Here is a 14,216-nt window from a genome sequence, read left to right on the forward strand (position 1 = left end):
CATCACAAGTAGGTAGAGAGGCAGGCAGAGAGACAGGGAGGAAGCAGGTTCCCTGCCGAGCAGAGATCCTGATGCGGGGCTCAATCCCAGGACCCTGAGACCATGACCTGAGCCAAAGGCAGAGGCTTTAACCCACTGAGCCACCCAGGTGTCCAGGGATCTTTGTTTTTTGTTCATTGATACAGTCTAAGCACCTAGAACAATGCCCGGCACAAAGCAAGCTTGTAATAAATCCTTAAATGAATGAATAATGCCTATTGAATATACAAAATACAGTTTTATTTTCACTTTAAAAACTGGGCATGTATGTACTTTAAAATACACATATTTGAAGTTAAGTGTTTATTTTTATCTTGTATTTTCAAAATAACATTAGTTTTTTTAAATACATCTTTATTCAGGGGTGAAAAAAAGACTTTACTAATAAATTTCAAACTTTTCATTTCTGTGTATCATATATCCTATATTGATTTTAATTAAGTACAAATTTGCAAAAAATTAGAATTTTATTCTCTCCTGGAACATATGTAATATGCTCTTCATTGATGCAGAAATAACTCATAAAGTTCAATAGTAAAGTTCTCTTCTGTCTCATAGAGGGATCACAGAATAAGGGACATAAGTATCATGACTGTAAACATTACCAGAACCCTCGTTGCTATCCACAACCAGACTGGGCGTATTCAGTCTACTGACTTGATTTTTGGAAACTTTGATTTAATTTCTTACTAAATAGTAAAGTGCTATATAATGTGTACTGTAATGTTTTGTTTCCATTCTTTGCCCAAATCCTTTGATAGGTACTCTAAAACTACTTAAGCCCTATCCTCTTATAAATCTCACTGTATGTGGTTAAATTTCTACTTCTGTATTGAAATTAATTTCTCAGATGTCATCCACAACCTTCAAATTTAATTACCTTTCTTCAGTGCTACTTGACCTGTCTGTGGCATGTGGTATCATTAAACCTTTATTCCTTGAACTATTTTCTTTTCCCTGCTTTCCGTGACTGCATTTTCTGATTCTCTTACCTCTAGCTGCTACTACTACTTCTTTCCTTCATTTTTTTTCCTTTTCCCAATCCTTAAATGCAGCTGTTACTCAAGCCTCTAGCACTTGTCCTTTGATCCTCTCTTTTCATGCCTTGAATGTGGTCCTATATATTCAAAACTATAAATATTACTCTGACTGGTGAGTCTCCAACCTACCTCCCAATTGTGGCCTTTTTGCTGTTTTCTTATTATTAATTTCTATTTTGTACATAATAACTTTAGTTTTCTGGTCCCTCCAACAGATGTTATCTGTGCTTTCAAAGTCCTATTTTCGAGATAGGAAACAATATTAATACATTCCTAAATGTGTATGAGTGTTAATTTTAAGAAAAACAGCAAAGAAGACAGGGATGCCTAGTGTAGTCAGGTGAGGCAGTGAAGGTTTTCTAAGGAGTTATATAAAAGAAAGAAATAACAGTTATTTGTAGCAGTTCATTCACTCATTTATTTATTCATTCACCAAAGATTTAGGACTAACAGATAAACTTGAGGGACAAAAGCACTGAGACATAATTCCTTACCATGAGATATCATTATCTAGAAATAAGCATCTAAACACATAAACACAATACAGAATACTACAACTGTGATATGTGCACGTTGTAACAAAATATTAAGGAGGAGATGCTAATTCTACTTGAAAGGTATTCAGTCGGGCTAAACATCAGTGAAAAACATAAATGAACCATCTATGAGATTCATGAAATAATTAAAATGTAAAGAAAAATGATTATTGGGATATTTTTTAAATCTCCTTTAAAATACCCAGCTTATAAAAAGGTTATTGTTGTGGGACGTCTGGGTGGCTCAGTTGGTTAAGCGGCTGCCTTTGGCTCAGGTCATGATCCCAGCGTCCTGGGATCAAGTCCCACTTCGGGCTCCTTGCTCAATGGGGAGCCTGCTTCTCCCTCTGCCTCTGCCTGCCACTCTGTCTGCCTGTGCTCACTCTCTCTGACAAATAAATAAATAAAATCTTAAAAAAAAAAAAGTTACTGTTGCAATGACAAAGGAATATAAATGGAAAGTTTTGAAGCTAGAGCATAAGGTAAGGCTAAGGCCCATGAAAATTCTGTCATTTTCCTCTTTTAGCAAGTATGTTCAGTTGAGATGTGACATAGTAGGCATTACTGGTCAACTCTTAGCATAACTTGACAACTGCAGCTAGTCAAAATATGCAAATTGTTAGCCTGAGTAGTTAGCCGGACTCATAGATGGACTACCAGCATCACTGAACAGACAAAACTAAACATCCTATTTGCCTGCCTCTCTCAACAGATGGTAAATTTCTCAAAAGACATTTTTGTGTTATTCACCTCTGTGATTGTCAACCCAGGAGACTGCCTGGCATAATTTTTTTCCCCCAAAACTAAAATTAGGTGAGAAGTGTTATGAAAGAATCAAAATTATTTTTTCCAGCATAATCATGGCATAATTATACATATATATTTTTAAATTTGTAGCCTTACATTTATTTTAATTGCTTTACTTGACATCTTCAGTGTGTTTAACATTTTAAGCTATATGTACAAAACAAATTTTTTCCTCAGATTAAAATCATCTAAATAGATATTATAGCTCTTACATTAGATCTGATTTAATTCAATGCTATATGGGATTCAATACTTGAAAATATTTGAAAATTGGCCTATGTACATTTGCATGAAACAGACTCTAGATGTATTTTTCTAAATGGGACATTACATGTTATAGCATGATTTTGTAAGATAGGCACCTTACATTTTCAAGCTACTGTAGGCTGCTAATGAATCAGGTAAAAATTGTGATTAGATGTTTAAAACTTATAGCAAAAGATATGCTTTGACTCATTGCAGAGTCATTGCGGAGGAAACCGTTTCATAGTAATATATGACATTGCATAGAAATTTAGCTTAATTCAATATATAAGACATGAATATTTTTATTAGGAAAAAATGGTCTTTAGTATTCTGTAGCATTGCTTGCTTCTAACTCTGATGCTACCAAGGGGTTTTGAGAGTTAACCATTTCTTTTTGACATCATTTAAATATTTCATACATATCACCATCAAAAAAAAAATCACAGGATTTCTTTCTTGTCTGGATTTACAGTGTTGTCCAATAGAACTTGCAACAGTGATGGAAATGCACTGACAGTATGGTAACCACTAGCTGCACGTCACTCTTGAGTATTTAAAATGCAGCTGGTGTAACAGAGGAATTAAACTTATAATTTTATCTCATTTTAAGTATTTTAATTTTTAATTTAAATAACCATGTATGACTGGTGGCTACTGTATGAAACAGTGCAGCAGCATAGGTTAAAGCTTCTCTCAAGATTATTGACCTTGGTTTCGCTTATTTGTGGAGCATAAGAAATAACATGGAGGACATGGGGAGATGGAGAAGAGAAGGGAGTTGGGGGAAATTGGAGGGGGAGATGAACCATGAGAGACTGTGGACTCTGAGAAACAAACTGAGGGTTTTGGAGGGTGGGTGTGGGGGGATGAGCCTGGTGGTGGGTATTATGGAGGGCACATATTGCATGGAGCACTGGGTGTGGTGCACAAGCAATGAATTCTGGAACACTGAAAAGAAATTTTAAAAAAAGATTATTGACCTTTAACCCCTGAATAAATTAAGTCAATTTTTCAAAATACTGATTTATAAAAATAAGAAAAAAAAATACAACCAAATACAAGGTTCTTGCTATTCATAAGATATGTATGACGATAAAAATCTCAATTTTCTAATTTCCAAATACCTTCAGAGCAAGTAGCTGCGTCTCAGAATTGCAGGAAAGTATTTCTGCACAACATGCTGCCCCTTACATCCCTAACAAGAGTTGCTACACACACACTGTGTATCAGAGGACAATGAAATCATGCTGAGATACAGAGGATGGGCAGTCAGTTCAGTTTATGTACACTGTAGGGTCTACAGTTCAGAAAAAGTACAAATTACTGTGTGTTATGTTCAAGTGGCTCACTATTAGTTCCAACAGAGAAGGTTGAATTCATCACTGGATACAATTTCTATCTGGAAAAGCATAGATCTTTCTTTGAGGATGGAGAGAAGAATTGTCACTTTGTGCTCCTGATTCTGTGTGCCGAGTTACCTAATTGTAGTTCCCGCTCCACTAACAGCAGCCATTTGCTTCGTTTTGTGGTTATGAAACATAATGCTGAAAGTTACCGTCACAGAGTCCCTCCCTGCTGACTATCAGAATGGCTGCTCCGCCTGTCAGTAGGCACTACTCCTCAGGTGTAGTCATGAGTTGTTGTCTTTTCTTGGGTGTTGCATGTCTTGGGCATTTTTTACATGGAGGAAGAACTGCAGCCCCTATGTGAGGAGCAGGTGAAGCATTAAAACTTGACTGGGTGTCGTACGTAGTCACCGCGGTCCCAGAGGCCAAGAAGAACAGGACCTGGGAAAAGCGAATGTAGCTACAGGAAGTTTATGATGGCAAGCCTCCGTGCATTTTGAACGATAGATGAGGAGTAACAGACAGGGGGCTGGTTTGTGGCGCGGGTGAATGCAAAGGAATGGCAGTGGCAAAGGCAATGGGGAGAGCAGCGGTATCAGGTCTGCCCAAACATGCTGGCAAATATTCGGCATCTGGGAAGTCTGTCATTAAGAAGTGGGTGACAGTGCAAGAGGGAGGTAGAACTATACCCCTGAAGGCACTGAAGAACCAAAATGGTCACCTGGAGTTTAGTGGGCCAAGGCAAGAGTCTTCTTACAGGTTCAGGACTGGACTAGCAGCACGATTGGTGTGTTGCTAAAACTGGTTGTGCTGACTTGGAGTTCTGTACCACCTTCTTGTCTAAAATAGCGTTTGGTTCTACAGATGTGGCCTGGGGGAATTTGTAGATTAGGATTAATTGGCCTCAGCTGGGTAGAGATGGGAGGCAGCAGAGGCTGGGGAATCGGCAGGGCCTGCCATGCCCCAACTGATACGATTGCTCCCCCCTCCCTGCAAATTCTTATCCCTGTCCTCACTAGGGACCTCTCTATTAATTTTCTTAAAAAACTTAACTTACAGAAAAGCAAATCACTTCTATTGTTTTCTTTCCAATTTGAAACCAGCTAACCCAAAGTTACAGAACGAGTACAAAGAATCCCTGTGTACCATTCACCCAGCTTCTCCAAATATTAACACCCTGTATAACCGCAGGACAGTTATAGTAATCAAAACCAGGAAATTAATATCGATACAATGCCATTAACTAACCTACAGACCTCATTCATATTTATCCAACTGTTACAATAATGATCCTATTTCTGATTCAAGGTCTAATCTGAGTCACATATTGCATTTAGTTGTTGTCACCTTAGTTTTTCCCCATCTGTGACATTTTTTCAGTCTTTATGACATTTTTCACTTTTGAAGAGTACTGGAAATACATTTTGTTGAATGTCCCTCAGTTTTTACCAGTGTGAGTTTTCCTCATGTTGAAAGTCATGTTATATATATTTTTGGCAATAATACCACAAGAAGTGATGTTTACCTTTCTCACTATTTCATATCTGAATGGTTCATAATAGCAGTATGTCCTGTTACTGATAATGTTAATTTTGGCCAGTTTATGGTATACCTGGTTTCTCTTCTGTAAAGTTATTTTTTCCCATTGTAATTTAAAAGGATTTTGTCAAGAAGTGTTTTGGGATTATGCAAATATTTTCTCTCATTTTTGCTTTAACCACTAATTTTAGACTTGTTACAATTCTGAATCATAAATTCAAATTACCAAATAGTGATTTTCTGTTAACATTTTTTCTGCATTTGTAAGTCAGAATTAAATAAGAAAGCACAGTTCCTGTCTATCATCTATCTGTCTATCATCTATCATATTTACTTTAACTGGATCCAAGGATAGTTATATTATTGTAAGGGTCATAATCCTTTACAATCACTATTTACTTTCAGTATTTATCCTGTTCAAATTGCCCTAATTTGGCTATTGGGAACTCCTTCAGTCTGGCCCCTATGTCTACATATTCTCATCATTTTCGGAACACCTTCTTATTTTCTAGTATTACAGAGTGTCAAAAATTAAATTTTAAAATTTCAATTTTTATAATAAAGTAACTGAATGTTACAAAAAATATATATGAGCTTGTGTACATGAATCAAAAACATCTGGCTAAGGAAAAAATTGATTTTCCCATTTCTTCCACATGTTTAAGACAGAGTCTGTAGACTCTTTTAGATTAGTGTCACTTAGTAGTTGATAATTAGAAATAAAATTCTATGGCATTAGAAAATATATTTAATGTTTTATGTTCATTTTGTCAATTCTCAAGTCATTATACCTTAAAAATATTTATAAATCAAAGGCCAGTAGATGTGGTATTAAAATAATATATTTATAAAATAAGGGTGCCTGACATGGCCTGTACATTTATATAAAAAGTAGTATGTAGAGATATTGCTGCTTACCAACTAGACTGACTAGAAATACATCATTTGTTTACTGACTCTCTATATATCATTTTTTTTTTTCAATGAGTTATTGATGAGCTTGTAACTCAGGAGTGGTAGAGCAAAACAAAGTTAGAAAATCATGATGAAAGGTCATCAATAACTTTGTAAATGTATTCACAGCCTGCCAATTGAATATATTGTTTATGCAACACTGGTTTCAATATATATTATGTCATCATTGGGGGGTCGGCAGAGATTTATTTCACTTGACTTGGAGGAATCTGTTTCAAACAATTGTTTTGTTTCCTACTTCCCAGATGACTGGTAATTTTACTTCAAAACATTTTTACTGACTTCACATAGAACAAGTCAATCCTCTAGTTCTATACCTTTTTTTTCCCCCTGTGATGCCACTGAGTTCTCTAGGATATATTTGAAGTTTACAGCATATGTGTTTGTGGTGTGAGCTTATGTATATGTGTACATAAACATTGAAAACCACTACAAGGTTATCAGTTTATTTTGCACAGCAAGGACTATTTTGGCAACAACTAGTATTTCTACAAAAAAAAAAAAAGAAGAAGAAGCCATGGTAAGACTAAAATGTAGGCAGAACATCATCCCGGAATCCTTCATTATCCTTTAAATTCAATATTCAGCTCCCTGACAACTCATTATATTGCTGTTATTTTTTTCCATTTCACCGTGGACTGCTGAATGGAAGATTGAGTGAAATATTTCTGATAGCAATCACAGCACTTGCAAATTAGTAATATATAATAGCAGTGGGTATGCTACCATTCAACTATTAACCCTTCAGAGAGAGGCTAAATGGCTCATTTTGTGGGAAACATATCTCCTCATTTGCTTCTGCTTTTACTGTGGGTACACTTATTTTTCACAAACTGTAGGAGGGCTGTGAGATAAACTACTATTGTGACTCTAATTCTAATCCAAAAGGCAGAATAATTGTGCAAACTTTCTACTGCTCCGAGAACATAGATGTGGTCTTAAATTCTCCATATTGTCTGCATCCATATTTAAGAGACTTAAGGATCTGCCTTTCACTAGCTCTGCCTTACCAGCTTTCTGCACCTTGATGGTTCCTCTTGCTTTTCTATAACTTCACATCTAGTTTGGTCTTACTATTTAGTCTTTGGATTGATTTTTCTTTTGGATGGTGTTTTTCTTAAACTTTTTACCAAACTGTCTTTCATAACACCTGGCTCCAAGTTTTAAATCCCATGGGCTAGTTCCACCTCCACTTCCATGTCTAATCTCAGTTCTCAGACATACACATCAGAGCCAAAAACTTCCAGTTCTCTGAAAATCTGCTTCATGCTTGGCAGTCTCTGAGCCTGGCTGCATTTTACTGCTACATAAGTGGACTGAACACTGGTTCTATCCTCAGTTTTTCCAGGCCTTAGAAGTATTTCTGAGTAGAACTCTCTGGCAGGTAGAATCTTCATTTCGAGTAGAGGAATATATAACCTTGTGGATTTTTGGAAGCTCTAAAGAGTAAGTGTTAATTTGGCATGCTTGGTGCAATAATGGATATTAATAGTGTCCCCTCTTGCAGTTACCCATAATCATGTTCATGGACATTCTGTTGAGAGGGGATGTTGAATGTCACTTGCTCTACATCCTCTTCTGTGGGTATAATCTCCTCCAGCTGAATTCTCATGTGCTGACTCTACTTCTGGAAAGCCTGCAACTTCCAGCCAACTTAGGTCTTCTAAAATAGCTGTTTTGGGGGACCACCACCAATTCACTTACTCCTTACTACCTCTTATGCTGAAGATAATAGACAAATTTGTCACCAATGAAAAAGTATTATTAACACTAAAATAAAGGAGTTGTGTCTCATCTAGTTGTAATTTGGCAGGTAGCCAAAATTACATGCCGTCTCCTTCTATCCGGATCCTGTTCACAAGGGGCATAACAAATAGAGCATCATTCTGAGAGATGCTTCACTCAGAAAATTAGAGCTATCCGGGGCACCTGGGTGGCTCAGTGGGTTAAAGCCTCTGCCTTCGGCTCAGGTCATGATCCGCAGGGAGCCTGCTTCCTCCTCTCTCTCTGCCTGCCTCTCTGCTGAGTTGTGATTTCTCTCTGTCAAATAAATAAAATGTTTAAAAAAAAAAAAAGAAAAAGAAAATTAGAGCTATCCAACCATGCCTGAAGCTAGCATTGGTTGTTGACACTGGTTAGAAGCAACAACTACACGCCATGATACCTTCGAGTAAGGCAGTGTCAGGGCACTTTGAGGTATAATTGACCAAAAATATAACTTAGCTTGAATTAAGACATAAAAGGAAATTTAGGGTTTATAAAATTGGAAAAGGTTAGGGCAGCTCTAATTTCAGTGACAGCTGGAATCATAGGTCAAATAATGTGATCAGAACTTGGTCATTCTTGGGTATGAGTTGTGTAGTGTCTGCAGTATTGGTTTATTGTGGGCTCAGGCTGTATTTTCCCAAACTATTTTCAAAACCACATTCCAGTGGCTTGGATATGATCACATACTTGGACCAAAAAATGAAGACTTGAAATGTGATGGACTGACTAACCAGGCTTGATTTACATTCTACACCTTTGGAACTAGAGGCGAAACCTCATCTAAGCACGTGGATTAAAAGTGGGAAGCATGTCAGTTGCTAGAGAAAATTTTAGTTATCAATACAAAGAGAAGGATGGGTGGGTGCTAGTGGCAAAAACAACTGCTTTCCAGAAAGAAACAGAATACTCAGACTGAAAAATGAGAGTGATTTCAGATGAGCAATGAAATGGGATGTGCCATAAAAAACTAAAGTTTAAGGTCAGTAGCTTTGTTGCCTGGGAATTATCCAACTGTTCCCAGCCAAAAAAGACCATTGTTGAAGTGTATTACTCTCCCGTCTATTTGTTATTTTTGGATATATATATATAATTTCTATGGAAAAATTAAATTTGATGTTCTGTGTTCTTATTAGTTTGCATCAGCGAGAAATGATTAGTATGGAAATACTCATAATTTTATGGACTTAAATAAAACAAGAAGTGAAAGGTAACCCTGTCCTTGGCAAATTCAAAATAGATAAAACAGTTTTGTTTTGAAATAATTAAAACTCATTTTTTTGAAAGTTTATGTTCAGATATGCTCACTCAATTCCTTCCTGAATTTTTTTCCAAGGAATCTGTGACCTTGCTAGTTACTCATTCTGTATGTGTATTTTAAAGCCATTATTTGTGAGGCACAAAACTAGAAGCTATTGTAGATACAGTATATAAAATATGATCTTTGCCCTTCAGATGTTTACAATTTAATTAGATTTTCAGTGCTGTCAAAGGACTAACCAAGAAGAAAGTCCATAGATATTTGGAAGTGCTTTTTGCCACTCTTTAGGCCTTTTTCACCTCTGAAGGACTAGGATAAAATTAAATAATTTGAGTGTTCCATTTAGAATTTCCAGACCGTGTGAGCAATCATCTACACAACCTCAATGCTAGAGAAAACTGCGCAGTCCATCAGAATTGTACAAGGAGCTTAGACATCAAATAGAATGAAATTGAAGGGTATGAATAATTAGCCTTCTGAATCACAAATGCTTTCAACACAGGGTGTGCCTTTAGTCTCCATAGTAAAGAGGTCAATGATCAACTTATGGTTTTTTATTTCAAACTTACTTTTCAGATCTCTGTTCTATTTCAGATTTCTGTAATGAGCATGTTGTGCTTGTCAGAAGTTAACTTCATCAGTAGAACTTTCATATTCATTTCATTCACATTTATCCCCAAAGTCTTAAGCTTCTAGTCACTGTCTGAAATTACTTCTCCCAGGCACACCTCTCATTAAGCAACTCAGAGAAGCCCATGCACAGTCACAAAATTCGAAGAGTAGAAAAATGAAGTGAAGCTTCTGATGGCACTGCTTTTATTGGCCTGTTGATTTCAACTAGGGAAATACTAAGCTTTCCTCCAAAGGACCATTACTGACCAAGCTGGGCCTTCAAACAACAAGACAGTAGTCTGAAGTCTAGAAGAATTCTATTTTCTGTGCAGATTTATTCTTACATTTTGGTATCAATTTTTTTTTAATCTTGAATAAAGCAGGAGAAAAAATTTTAAAAGATCCTTAAATTTATTCTGTCAAATATTTCTTGACGGTTAAAGTTTTAAAATATCTCAAATTACTGGGTGCCTGGGTAGCTGAGCTGGTTCAGCATCCGACTCTTGATTTCAGTTCAGGTCATGATCTCATGGTTCTAGGATCCCGAGGCCCACGTAGTGCTCCACGCTCAGTGGGGAATACGCTTGGGATTCTTTCTTTCCGTCTTCCTCTGCTGCTCCCCCTGCCCATGTACTCTCTCTCATAAATAAAACTTAAAAATCTCAAAATACCACTTTATTCTCTAGCCATTGGCCACTTTTGGTGAGTATAACAGAATTTGAGATGTATTTATAAAACAATAAACTCAAACATTTGTAATCTCAGGCCATTAAGCAAATATTTATGGTAACTTACACCCCAGGTACCTATAACCCCAACTGACAGAAGAGCCTACTAAATTCAGGAACATGCTGGTAATAAACTTTTCCTCACTTGCCCACATCTACAATATTAATAAGCTCTGGCTGCTGATTTATTCAAAGTTGCCAGAGGAAATAGAATTCATCCCAAAAGGTTCAAATAAAAATATTTCAGTGAAGGCAATACTTGCAGTGATGTAAGTAGAACAAACAAGGGATGGTGAGGCAACCAGAGACTAACAACAGTAGGGAGCCATTACTATTCCTACTAAAGAGATAATTAGGGATAAAGAGAGAGATGCATGTTATCAGAGTTGGGAAGACCTGAAAAGGTAGAGTAGAGCCCACATGTAAGGAACCATAGTAATGGAGAAATGGAGATACCCTCAGAAATTTAAGCCTGAAATAAGGAGTTGTTGGGGGGGTGGGGGAAAGAAAAAAACCTCACACATTCCAGTTTCCTACCAGCATCTCCTTTTGGCCAAACCCTCCTGTAAGACACTGGGAAGGAAGCATGGGTGATGATACAATAGGGATGACTAGCCTCCCAACTGCGGGATAGAGCAGAGAAGGATGGAAAAGGCTTAAGGGTTGATAGGACAAATTGGGAATAAAGGGCATATTATACCTTAAAAGTATGTGCAGGATTAGTTCTCTTCATCTTGCTGAAATTACTCTAAGCCACTAGTCCGCTCTCACCCAGCCCACTCATTCCATGATTATGTATGCCTGTCTCTCAATATCAGACAATCTTTAAGTCAGTGAAATGAAAAAGTTCTCCTGCTTAATGCTCTTTTAATAGTTCTGTATCACACTTGGGATAAACACAACTTCCTTACTTCTTGGCGGGTGAAAGTCATAGGGCTGAGAAAGAACTGAGTGGCTGGAGATTCAGAATTCTTTTCCTGAGACTTTCCATGGTGCTGATGTTAGCTAATACTAACTTTTCACTTTTAAGCCTACCACTAACATTCATAGCTCTAGTTCTTGACTAGGTTACATACTTATTCACACGGAGATAAAAGTAGTGCAGATCAGCTTTTCCCTTGACCTGATAAGGGGAAGAAAAATACACATGATCACTCTAATGCTTTATTGAGCAGGTTTATAATGACATTTCACTTTTTCTTTTTCTCTTCATCTATTTCTTCTCACATCATCTCTTTTCAAATGCCATGGAGTGCGGTGAAAAGATAGTATCTATACTTTCCGGGATTCTCACAAAATTATGAAATTTGAATTTCATATATTTGAGAAGGCTGTTGGTCCAACTCTATGTTGAAGAAAAAAATGAGTCTCAGAAATACACATGGATTTGTTTCATGTCAATGGAGATAGAAAGTGGTAGATTCTGTTTTAGAACCTAGTTCCTCCAACTCCTGAGTCAATTTTCCAATAATTATGTTAGTTTTCTTCATATTTCTTCATAGAGAGTGAGGGGAGAGAGGCAGAGGGCGAGGGAGAGAGACAATCTTGAGCAGACTCTATACCCAGCACTGAGCCCAGCATGACCTCAGTCTCATGACTCTGAGAACATGACCTGAGCCAAAATCAAGAGTCAGATGTGAGCCACCCAGGGGCCCCCTTTACAGCATATTCCTTGTATTTGATACTATTTAGAACAATTAATGTGGTTCCTTTTCAACATTTGAGGTTTATTTGAATTACTTTCTTCCTGCTTAAAAAGCAATATAATAAAATACTTCTTCCTTTTTACTTTTATTAAGTATATCCTAGATTAAATAAATTGGTCACCAGAAATACTGTCCTGGGGGTGCCTGGGTGGCTCAGTCAGTTAAGCATCTGCCTCCGGCTCAGGTCATGATCTCAGGGTCTTGGGATCAAGCCCCACATGGGCTCGCTGCTCAGTGCGGAGCCTGCTTCTCCCTTTCCCTCTTCTGCTCCCCCTGATTGTGCTTTCTCTCTCTGTGTGTGTGCCAGATAAATAAATAAATAACAGTAAAGAAAGCGAAAAAAAAAAAAAAAAAGAAATACAATCCTGGCAATCACCTACTGTTTGGAAAACTCAGGGATGAGAATCATCGGTACATTGCTATTATGTTTGTCAGTGCTGTGGCAGCTAATAACACATCTCTACGTTTCAGAATCATCTCAGCCATGTGCAGTGAAGTTTCCCACAGCCTTCGACTTATAAGAATACACTGTTGCTGCAAAGAGTTGTTATCTTTTGGTGCAAATTTTGTCTTTAACTTTATTGTTGTTTGTCATGGCAGATGCATATGTGTTGACAATATTGAACATGTCTGGTTTGGAGGCAATAGAATCTGCCAGTGTTTTCTTATAGAAAACCAAGTACCTGATAGTTATAGTTATCTATCTATCTAAAAGTGACCTCCCCCCCACCAAGAGAACAACTTTATAATTCATTTTTTTGTTTTGAGTGAAAACATCTTCATGATTTATTTAAGCTCTCTTCATTATAATCAGAACAATGGAGTTATTTTTAGAATATAATTGAATACTGACTTCAAATAATTAATATCTCAACTAAAATTACTTACATTTTGTCATTTACATTACACTTACATTTCCTTTTTTTAGAGGTAAGTTTTCTTTTCTATTCAGTATCATGTCAGCTGTCATGTAACACTTTTGATTCTTATCCACAACTTTTCATGGAACATGAATTTACTGAGTATCTGCTAGGTACCAATCACTGTGCTAAGAACTAAAAAATAAAGATAAATGGGGCATGGCTCATGTACTCAAGGAACTAAGATAATAGAGAAGGTAATATTATGAAAGATTAATTACATTCATGTACTCATTTCTTCAATTATAACCTATTAAACAGTGCATGCTAAGCATTTCTAGCTTCTAGAGATGCAAAGGTGAATAAAATAGAGCCTTTGTCCTCAATCTCCTCACCATCTACTAGGATAATAGACTTATACAGAGATCAGTTTAATGTATTATGATTACATGTAAATTTAAATATAGACAAACAGTGTTATGAATACACAGAGAAAAAGCAACTATTTCAAACTTAGAGGGGCAGGAAAAGCTTTCTGGACAAATTTTTACCTATGTTGTAGAACACAAGTTATGAAGATATCAAAATGAGAAACAATATGGTGCTCATGGGGATCTATTAGCACCTGTGGTTGACATATTGTAAAATTCAGCACAGAAATTAAGTAGGGCCAGGTTTTGAAGAACATTGAATGTCATATCAGAGACATTGACATTTGTCTTTTGGTCAAAAAAATCATAAAATAGTTTTGAACAGA

Source organism: Meles meles, chromosome 4 (genome assembly GCF_922984935.1).
Source record: "Meles meles chromosome 4, mMelMel3.1 paternal haplotype, whole genome shotgun sequence".
In the NCBI taxonomy this organism is placed as follows: Eukaryota; Metazoa; Chordata; class Mammalia; order Carnivora; family Mustelidae; genus Meles; species Meles meles.